This window comes from Nelumbo nucifera, chromosome 7, assembly GCF_055504915.1.
Source record: "Nelumbo nucifera cultivar China Antique chromosome 7, China Antique-T2T, whole genome shotgun sequence".
Lineage (NCBI taxonomy): Eukaryota > Viridiplantae > Streptophyta > Magnoliopsida > Proteales > Nelumbonaceae > Nelumbo > Nelumbo nucifera.
Window position 1 is genome coordinate 23,112,427 of NC_142655.1, and position 10,158 is coordinate 23,122,584.

The 10,158-nt window shown below is 38.8% G+C and overlaps 1 protein-coding gene across 2 annotated transcripts in view; it reads right to left on the reverse strand.

Moving 5' to 3' along the window:
• The window catches only part of LOC104593537 (vacuolar protein sorting-associated protein 26A-like), a 64,502-nt gene extending 55,729 nt beyond the window's left edge, over positions 1 to 8,773 (reverse strand). The window contains exon 1 of one of the 2 annotated variants that reach the window (XM_010253429.3): positions 8,039 to 8,773. The gene's annotated coding sequence lies outside the window, so the exon portion shown is untranslated. The remainder of the gene's footprint in view (positions 1 to 8,038) is intronic. The other variant, XM_088891149.1, reaches the window with a different exon arrangement.
• Positions 8,774 to 10,158: the final 1,385 nt, after the last annotated feature.

Consider the following 10,158-nt stretch of genomic DNA (forward strand, 5'->3'; position numbering starts at 1 on the left):
TCTGCTGAAAACTGCTGTCAATTGACTTGCTTCCTGGTTATCTGTAACTTCAGATTTTAAACATGAGAATGTTTTTCAGCTCCTTGAACCCCACTCCATTTGGGAATTGTAATGCGGTTGTTCACCTAGTGTTCTTCCACTAGGTTGCTGTTGTACTGTAGCCTCTTTTATCAATAAAGTTTTTACTTTACCTTCTCAAAACAAAAAAAAAAAACAAAAAAAAAAATCTTAGACACCCAACATCGCTGGTCTGTTATCAACTCAGTTTGCTCCAGTAACTTAGACCAGCAACACCCAACATTGCTGGTCTGTTGTCAACATGCCCACTTGGGCCTGCCCAAGAGGTATGACCGCCATTTCTTAACAATCAAGACCATAGCCATTAGCTCTTTCTCATAAGATGACTTAGACTGAGATTGAGCTGAGAGCACCTTGCTAAAGTAACCCAATGGTTGGTCTTCCTGCATAACAATTGTTCCCGAACCTTGGTTAGAAGAGTCTCATTCTACGATGGTGGGGTGGTGACTGCTACTTCGAGCTTCTCAAAGGCTTATTGGGCTATGTCATCCCATGAGGAGTCTCAAGAGATTTGTCAGGAGAGCAGCTAACTGTCCACAGCCTTAATGAATCTTCTATAGCACATTAGTACCCTGTCAGGCCAAGGAAGCCTCTCAAACTCTTAACATTCATAGGCTGAGCCCATTTCAGCATACAGTCAATTTTCTCTGAGCCAGATGAGACCTGGCCAGTCTCCACAATGTGGCCCAGATAATGGATTTCTTTCTTGGCAAAAGATATGGGCAGAAAATATCATTCATAAGAGCTTGAAAAGCGAATGAGGCATTTGTCAACCCGAAGGGCATAACTAGGAATTCATAATGCCTGTCATGTGTACAGAAAGCTGTTTTATGAACATCATATTTGATGGTAGCCAGTCCTCAAGTCCAGTTTTTAGAAGACCATAGCCTCCCTAAGCTCATCCAGTAGCTCATCTATGATTGGTATGGGAAACTGATCCTCGATGGTGATATGGTTTAGGGAGCAATAATCATACAAAATCACCAAGCCCCATCCCTCTTCTTAACCAATAACACCGAGGATGAATAGGGGCTATGGCTGGGTTCTATATGTCCCTAAACAATTCCTCAACAATGGCTTCAATTTCACATTTCTGAAAATATGGGTACCTATAAGTAGGGGTGGAAACGAATCGAGCTTTTGACGAGCTATTCAAGCTTGTCTCATGAAAAGCTTGATTCGGCTCGGTTTAAAAATTATATATATATATATAATTTTTATTATATGTATAATAATATTTTTATTTTTATGTATAATAATAAATAATTTTTATTTTTTATAGGAAGTTTGGCTCACAGTCAACCTCAAGCCAAGCCGAGCTTGAATGTATGAGATTTTGAGCTAAGCTGAATTCGAGTTCAAATGCCTAGCTCGAATCGAGCTCGAGCCTAATTTTGAATACTATCCTTTGTAACTTGTAGTTGGAGTTGTTAGATATAGATATAGATTCTATGGGAAGTGTGGACATTGAAGTTAATAAAGGTTAATTTATTTCATTTGTTAGCATAAAATGAAAGGTGGCATTGTGGTTAAAGGCACATTTAAGTCTAGGCACTAGCAACATGGGTTCAAATCACGCTAACTCCTCTTTTTTAAATATAGACTACCTAGCAGGTTTGTTGCTGAATTAAAGTCCACTAAGCCTCCATATTGGTGCATATGGGACTGTATCGATATTTAGTGAAAATTAAAATATTAATTAATAATTTATAAAAAATTAAAGATACATATCATGTGCAAATTTATAAATTTTAAGTAGTAAAATAATTATTCTATTATTAATATTTTTATTTATATGAATTTCTTAAGATTAAAAAACTTTTTTTGATATACATGTGGATTTGATAAATTATTTATTCCATTAGTTTATAAAATACTAATATTGAATATTATCCTTTTAATTTGTAGTTGGAATTGTTAGATATAGATATAGATTTTATGTGAAGTGTGGACATTGAAGTTAATAAAAGTTAATTTATTTTACATCTTAGCATAAAATGAAAGGTAGCTTAGTGGTTAAAGGCACACTTAAGTCTAGGCACTGGCAACATGGGTTCAAATCACGCCAACTCCTCTTTTTAAATAGAGACTATCTAGCACGTTTGTTGCTGAATTAGAGTCCAATGTGCCTCCATATCAGTGCATATGGGACTGTATTGGCCGATACTAGGATGCACCAATAAGGTGACGTATCGGACCAATACGCACAACTGGCAAGATACACCTCCAATTGTAAAACATCCCGTACTGGTATCGTCTGATATCGATACGATACGCCCAATACAAGGTGTATCGTATTGATATTTTAAACATTGGATCCACATATAACTCCCACTCCCCAAAACTCGGCCTATTAGGAAGCTTCTTGCCATAATTTGGAGGTCTGATATAACATTTTTTTCATAATAAAAGAAAACTTTTGTTTAAAAAAAAAAAAAAGTGAGTACACCATCATGAAAGTGTTAAGCCAACATTGTGATACAAATTACTCATAAATATATGAAGGAGCAGTATTTGATAATTTTAACAAGTCCCAAAACCTATCCAAATTCTGATATGGAAACCTGAGCAAAATCTCACAGCACCAACACCCAGTTTATTATAAATTTGCCAATATCTGCCACCAACCTATCCACTCTTCTGGCCTTATCATCTTGTATTTCTTTCCTTCCAAATACCCCAGCAAATTGCAAAAGGCACACAACTCCAGACTATTTTAGCTTTCTTAGTAGTTAGTACCTTGCAACTTCGGCCAATTAGAGAAAATCTCTGATGTAGAGTTCTTCATTAAAAGCATCTTACTCCATAAGGACATGAGAAGAATCTCCAAATGAAATTAGCCACTTACATGAGAAAAGCAAATGAAGGACAGACTCCTCAGAAAAACACAAATAGCACCAACTAGCCATGCTGGAACCTCTATACTTTAAATGGTCTGCAGTTAAAATGCTGTCTATTGCTACAAGCCAAGTAAAATCTTCCACCCTCAGAGGAATACAGTTACCCCAAATGCCCACAAGTACCGCAGCACACTCCCCCAATAACTGCCTATCCATCTCACCAACTTGAATCATTACAGTCTTAAAAAGATTGGCTTTATGTACTGCCACACTGATATAAATGATAATATAGGTGCCACCAACCTAGTTTTTGAGCCTCAAAATATTCTCTTCTCTTCTCCTCCTCTCTTCTTATCTCTATTTTCTTCTTACTTTTACTTGAATAATATGGTATTAGAGCACTTTTTTAGGTGCTAGAAGAAGATCTGTTCATGTTCTACATCAGAAACTTAACTTTTTTAATTGAAGACTGAAGAAATCCTTCTAGATCTGATCTGAAGGAGTTAGGAACCAGCCCAATCCAGCTACTGGAGCACAGACAGGCCCAACTGGGGATGCTTAAAGAGGTGCTTTCAGTGATGCTTACCCGATTCAAAAAGAGTCCTCGAATTAAATCCACGGAGAGTAATGGAGAAGGCTCCGGCCATGGCAGCAACTGGAAAAGTGGATCCACACTCTAGAGACAAGCCAAATTGGGCTTCCCAATTTACTAGGTAAGTATCCTATACTTTGGATCTACAAGGCTAAGAGGTATTTGAAATACCACAAAATACCTAGACATCAGAGAATACAGATTTCCTCAATCTACCTTGAAGGAGAACTAGAGAAGCCATATTATGGTTTCAATGGTTTAGGCTGTCTCTTCCGCAAGTTACCTGTCCGGATTTCACAAAGGCCCTCTGTGTTTGGTTTGGTCCCTCTGGATTTGAGGACTACAATGAACAGCTATCCAAATTCTGATATTGATAAAAAAACAGCTATCCGAATTGAAGCAGGGTGGTACTGTGAGAGAGTACTGAGTAAAGTTTGAAAGGCCTGCATAAGAAAGCACTGGTCAGGTGCTTCATCGGAGGCCTAAGAGACGAAAATCAAATTGAGAGGTTAAGGCAATGCAACCAACCTCAGTTATGGCCACAGTGGGCCTAGCCCATTTATAGGAAGAAAAATGGACCAATTTAACAAAGATCCTAAACAGAACTAAGGGCAGCCCAATTCTTAAAAACCACTTAGGACCTAGGAGTAGGGATCCATATAGAGCAGACACCCAAGCCCAACTTACCATTCAAGAGGCTTTCATAGACCAAAATACAAGCCGATAGAGAGAAAGGGCTATGTTATATTTGTGATGATAAGTTTGCCTCCAGCCACAAATGCAAGGCCCAACAAATTTAGTTCTTACAAACTGATGGGCCTGAGGACTTGGAGGCCCAACCACCCAACCTGAAGTTGAACAAGAACCAGTGATACACCAAGACATTTATGGGCATGAGCCCCCTGAAATTTCCCTTCAAGCCCTGAGCCCCTGACTGGGCTGACATTAGCACAGACTATGAAAATTGAGGGGAGCCTATTGGGACAGGCTGTGTCCATTGATCCATTCTAGTGGATAGTGGCAGCACACTTAACTTCATAACAAAAGCTTTAGCCCAACAACTCAAGCTGTACGATATGCCTACTGACCGATTCTCAGTCCAAGTGGCAAATGGTAATCAGCTTTGTTGTGAGCGGGTATACACCACCTTGACCTAAAAAAATGCAAGGACATACATTTAAGGTATGCTCATACTAACCAATTCTCATTGCCAAAACTCCTAAATCCTTTGTGGTGGAGTGTGACACATCTGGATTGGACCTCAGGGCTGTCCTCATGCAAGAAAGGAAGCCTATAGCTTGTTCCAGCAAAGTTCTCACTCCTACAGCCTAGACAAAGTCCACTTACATCAAGGAGTTCATAGTAGTAGTATTTGTTGTGACAAATGAAGGCCCTATTTATTGGGCCAGTTTACCATCCACACCAACCAATGCAGCTTAAAGTATTTACTTGAATAGAAGATTCTCACAGAAGAGCAACAAACAAAATTATTGGGCTATGACTATATCATTGAATACAAGCCCGGTTTAACTAATATGGTTGCTAATACCTTATCCTACAAACTGGAGTTGCCTAGCCTTACATCTTCCCAGCCTACATATCCCTTGCTAAACGCATTCAAACAGGAAGCCCAACAAGATATGGGCCTGGAGGACATTCGGAGTTGCCTACCCATGACTTGTTATTTCTCCCTCACTTGATCTCTTTTAATCTTCCCTTCCTTTCTTTTCTCTTCCATCTAACATCATATTCCAGTTAGTTCATGTATTGTTAATCTTTCAAGTTGATATTAGAAAATCCAATTGTCTTCATCTGCCAGTGCTTTTCAGAGGAGGTGAATGGTACCCACTAACATCAGTAGGATTGTAGAAGGCCTATGATCAATTATAAAAAGAACCCTAGAATCTGATAGATCTTGAGGAGGTGAATGGTACCCACTAACATTGAAGTATGTACTTGAATGTTCTGGACATGTAATTGAAGTATGTACTTGATGTTGTTGGTGTGTCATCTAGATAACCAATGTGATAGGATGTAACCTTTTCTTTTAATAAATTTTCTTTCTTCTTGATTCTTCAGAAAAAAAGGGTGATTTCCATTATAGATTTCATGATGTTTGAACGGATTGAAGCTTTTTTATACTTTTTACAGTGGAAAATACAAAAAAAATACATATTTGGATATTTCAGCTCCTGTAAATTCAGTACTTTTCTTCTTTGAGAAGGAAAAAGAAAGAAAACCTCTTTAATAGAAGCAAAAAATATGCAGTTACAACCTACAATCTATGCTGAGACCTGACTCAACCTTACAGTACTCAAAAACAGGCCAATATAAATAAAATATCTTTTACAACATAAACAGAACTTGTACTGCTAAATCACTACTTTTTTATAGTAAGAAATAAAAAATCCATTAAAATGGACAAAAAAGAATTATAACTTCATTAGTGAGTTTTCACCCACAACATACATGATACAACACTACAAACAGACCATTTTTTTAGGAAAAAAAAAAGTGGGCAAGTATATTGTATTAAGTATAAAAAACATGTGTCTGTACAATGAGGTTCTGTATAACTACAGAAGTATTCAAGTATCCCCAAAAAGAAGTTTACAGGCAAAAAAGAGGAAGAGAATTTGATATCCTTGAAATAAACTGTAGCTGATAGCCATTGCCTCAGAGCCTCCACAATGCCATTGATCACTCTCTCCACAGGATTACTTTCCTTTTCAAATACCCTTGAATTCCTCTCCAACCACACCATCCACATTACTGCCAGAGGGATGGCAGACCATAAACATCTTCCTTTTTGCTCATTCCAGCAACCTTCCAACCATGTGGCAGATCCTGAACAGTGGCCTTCAATGAAGAAATATATGATTAGAAGACTCTTCTTCCTCCATGCACAGGGGAGAGAGGGTGCCCACCAGATTTACACCCTTCCTTATAAGCATTTGCTTGGTTAGACATTTTTCCCAAGCCACTACCCAGGTGAAAAGCTACACTTTTGAGGGGGCATCAGACAACCAAATGGCTTTACTAGCAAAGGAATAGGTTATATCAGAATCCAACCCTAGGTAGCATGACTTTACTGTAAAAATATCAGATTTAGACCATTTCCAGCATCTGCAATCTTGAGTAAGAAGATTAACTGTCTGAGACTGAAGCAAACCTAACAACCCAGATATCTGGAGTGGTACCCAGTCATTGAAATTTCTCCTGAATTGTGGAGTCCAGACAATAGATTTCCCATGGCATAAGAGTCTGCCACCAAAGCATTCCTATTGCTAGCCAGCATGAACAACTCCAGAAACAGCACACATATAGGTCTTTCACCACACCAAGGCTTCCATCCAGAATTTCAGCCGGCTTCTATTTCAAGTTTATATTGAATTCCTTTTAAAAAGCCTGGCAGAGCTTTATAAATTCCTCTGCACATGCTGCATCCATGAAGTTGAGTGGGGGTAGCTATGTCCCATCCATTTTTCTGCAAGCCATATTTTGCTGCAATTAGTCTTCTCCAGAGTCCACTTGGTTCTGAGATAAAACGCCAGAACCATCTTCCAAGCAAAGCTAAATTAAACCTCCTGACCTTGCTGATACCCAAATCACTACTATTTAAAGGCTGACAGATCTAGCTCCCAGTTTACAATATGGTAATTAAGTCCTTCCACCCTACCCACAAAAAATCCCTCATAGATCTCTCAAATTTTTCAGCTGCCTCTACTGAAATAAGTCTCTCTAGGTAAGTTAGAGAAGAGGGAGGGAAGGGGTTAGGCACCCCTCTCTCCTGTCGGTGTGAGTGCAATTCCCTATCCAGATTTTAAACAAGGACGAAATATAGAACCTTAAAACAATTCAGGGACGAGTGATGATATCTGTGGACTAAAAGGTGTCAAGTATGGCAAGAAGCTTCTCTAACGTGTCCCAGCCCTCAACCTCGTATTCGGGTGTGGGAACCCTTAGAGGAGCATAGAGGTAGGCAAGTACACACCATCCCCTTTTTTATCTAAGGTTCCCAGCACCTTTACCCACCGAATTCAAAGAGCCTGACCACAAGGAGATCAAACTTCCATGGGCATTCCTCAATCAACTCTTCATACGCAAGTAAGTGCTTCCAAACATCGAGAGATGATAAGAAGAAATCAGAAAATAGAGAAAGAACGATTTAGATGAGAAGGCAGATAAATAATTAAACCAAAACCCTTTTAAAGGGAAACAGATTAAGAAAAACCTTGAACCAGCAACCAAGAAAGTTTTTTTATCAAGATAATAGCAACTCAAGGATTTTATCTTATCGAGATAAAATGAAAATGGGAAAAATAAACCATTAAATACTGGCGACAATCCCAAACATAACACAACGATAAACACCCATACTGATAGAAGTTGAAGTTCCAAACCCCAATCTCTTGAACACAAATTGCAATATAAAACAAGCAAATAACGCTTAGAAATCAATCTATCCATCAAGCAAAAAAAAAAGATTAGAAATCAATCTATCCATCAAGTGAGGTAGATGGCTTACCTCTATTGCAGCCTCTGTAGGAAAGAAGAAATGATGCTGCTGATGTGAATCAGTTACTGAAAAATTGAAGCAAGGCTAGGTAGTATGAGATTCCTCGCGTAAATCTTAGTTCATTGTGCTCCTAAAGGCTGAGTTCGTAAAAATAATAGATGACGCTTGGACAGAGAAGTGGCAGCCGCAATCTGAGATGAGGAATGCCTCGATCATCTCAGGCTAAACACCGGAGAATGGGTGGGGTCTGAAATCTTTGTAGTTCAAGACATTGCATGGTTCGGTTGATGGCCAAAACGCTCAATTCTAGATTGTACAGCGGATGGGAGACGATGTGCAGCAGCAGTAATGGTTGCAGTGGGTTTAGACGACGGTGAAACTGAAGAGGTGGATCAGAGAAGAGATGGTCTACCCTCCCCTTTCTACACTCCCGGCGGTTAGCTCTGATTATATATTTATATATATATATAAAGGTAAAGATACAAGTTAAAAAATGTTTTCCTAAATTTATGATTTTCTATGGACCCGTTTGCTAAGTCTTTTTGGAATGATTTTTGATAGTTCTAAAAGTCAAAAGACGTTGGTAGGTTCTCTGACTCGTCGGAGTAGAGACCTGGGATCAAATCCCGCTGCCACCGGGGCGTGGGGGTTAAGCGAAAGGGGATGGGCTACCCCCTCTTGTTTAGTTCATGAAACAAAAAAAAAATCAAAAGATGCATTGAACTTTTGCACGAAGATCTGAGTAGCTCGAAGCTAGTTTGGCAGATACATGTTTTTTAGTGTGAGAATAAAACATGAAAAACGTGAAAAACTTTATTTGGAGCTTCCAAAAATCAGCCCAAAATAGGCTTCTTGCATCTTTTTGGATCTCCGGATTTTGGCGACTAGATCTTTCATGAACCAAATGGGAATAAACCAAAAATCAATCTGCCCGACTTGTAAATAGCCAAAAGACCACGTTGAAAGGCGCCAGACGGGCCCTATATTAAATACCAATATAGACTTTTTATACTATAAATATAAAAACAAAAAAAAAAACTGGTTTTTGTAGAATTCACAGTTGCACCCCACAAGACATCCCAACCGTGTTTTGAGAATATCTCCCAATGACAAGTACAAAGATGTTTTGTCATGCATGCTGAGATGCGCATGTAGGGTATTTTTGGTGCACAGATGTGAATTTGTCTTTTTAGAGAAGTTGATTGGAATTAATTTTAAACTAATCAGGACCTTTGCAATGAATAGCATGCAAAATTGAAGATGGAGTTCTACTACATTTTCAATTAAATGGTGTTCATCTAAGTTCAATCCGAGTATTATTTTTTGGGGTTGTGTCTAGTTTATCCGGTTACAATCTAAGTTAAAGCTTTAGTCAGAGTGGCTAACTTCTTATCCTATAGATAATTTTGTATTTTTTTTTGTATCTTAAAGCTAACTTTTATTAATTTTTTTGGAAAAAAGATTTTTTTATTGATCTATTATTAGTTTTATGTTATTTTTAGGTAAAATTATAGATAAACCTTTTAAAACAATTCTACGACCAAAAAAGTTCAAATGCCTCATTTTCCTCTCTTCGGAAACAAAGATATTAAAGTTACTAAAATATCCTTATCATTGTTAATGCATTACCATACATAATTTAAAGTTTCAACTTTATCCTCTACTAATCTATTTTAATAGATGATGTAGCACAATCCGGTCACTCCTAACTGGCGCTCGCGTGGCTCTTGAGAGGTACCTGAAATGCGAGGAAAGAGGAAGAACTCCCGGGGGATTCCCGGCAGGAACGCTCCGATGGTTAAGTTAGTATTGTGTGCAAGAAGCTGAAGGAGAACGAAAACTAAGAGTGCATGTTGCGCTAGTGATTCAAGATACCTTGTTCCTTGAGAATAAGCTCCTTATAACCGAATTCCGTTGCTTCAGGCCCTCTGACTTCTGACAGGGCAGGTATAACTGCCACTGTCAGCCCGCCACAGCTGTTACAGGCAGGGCTGAGGTGGCACGCGCGGGGCCGTCGTGCAAGGTACGTGTCTGTCAGGTGTGGGACGCCTTTCTAAAGGTGGCAGGCGCGGCGAGGGGACATGCCTGCTGTTCGCAGGTTTGTCGGGTACGGTGGTCGGGCAGGAAGC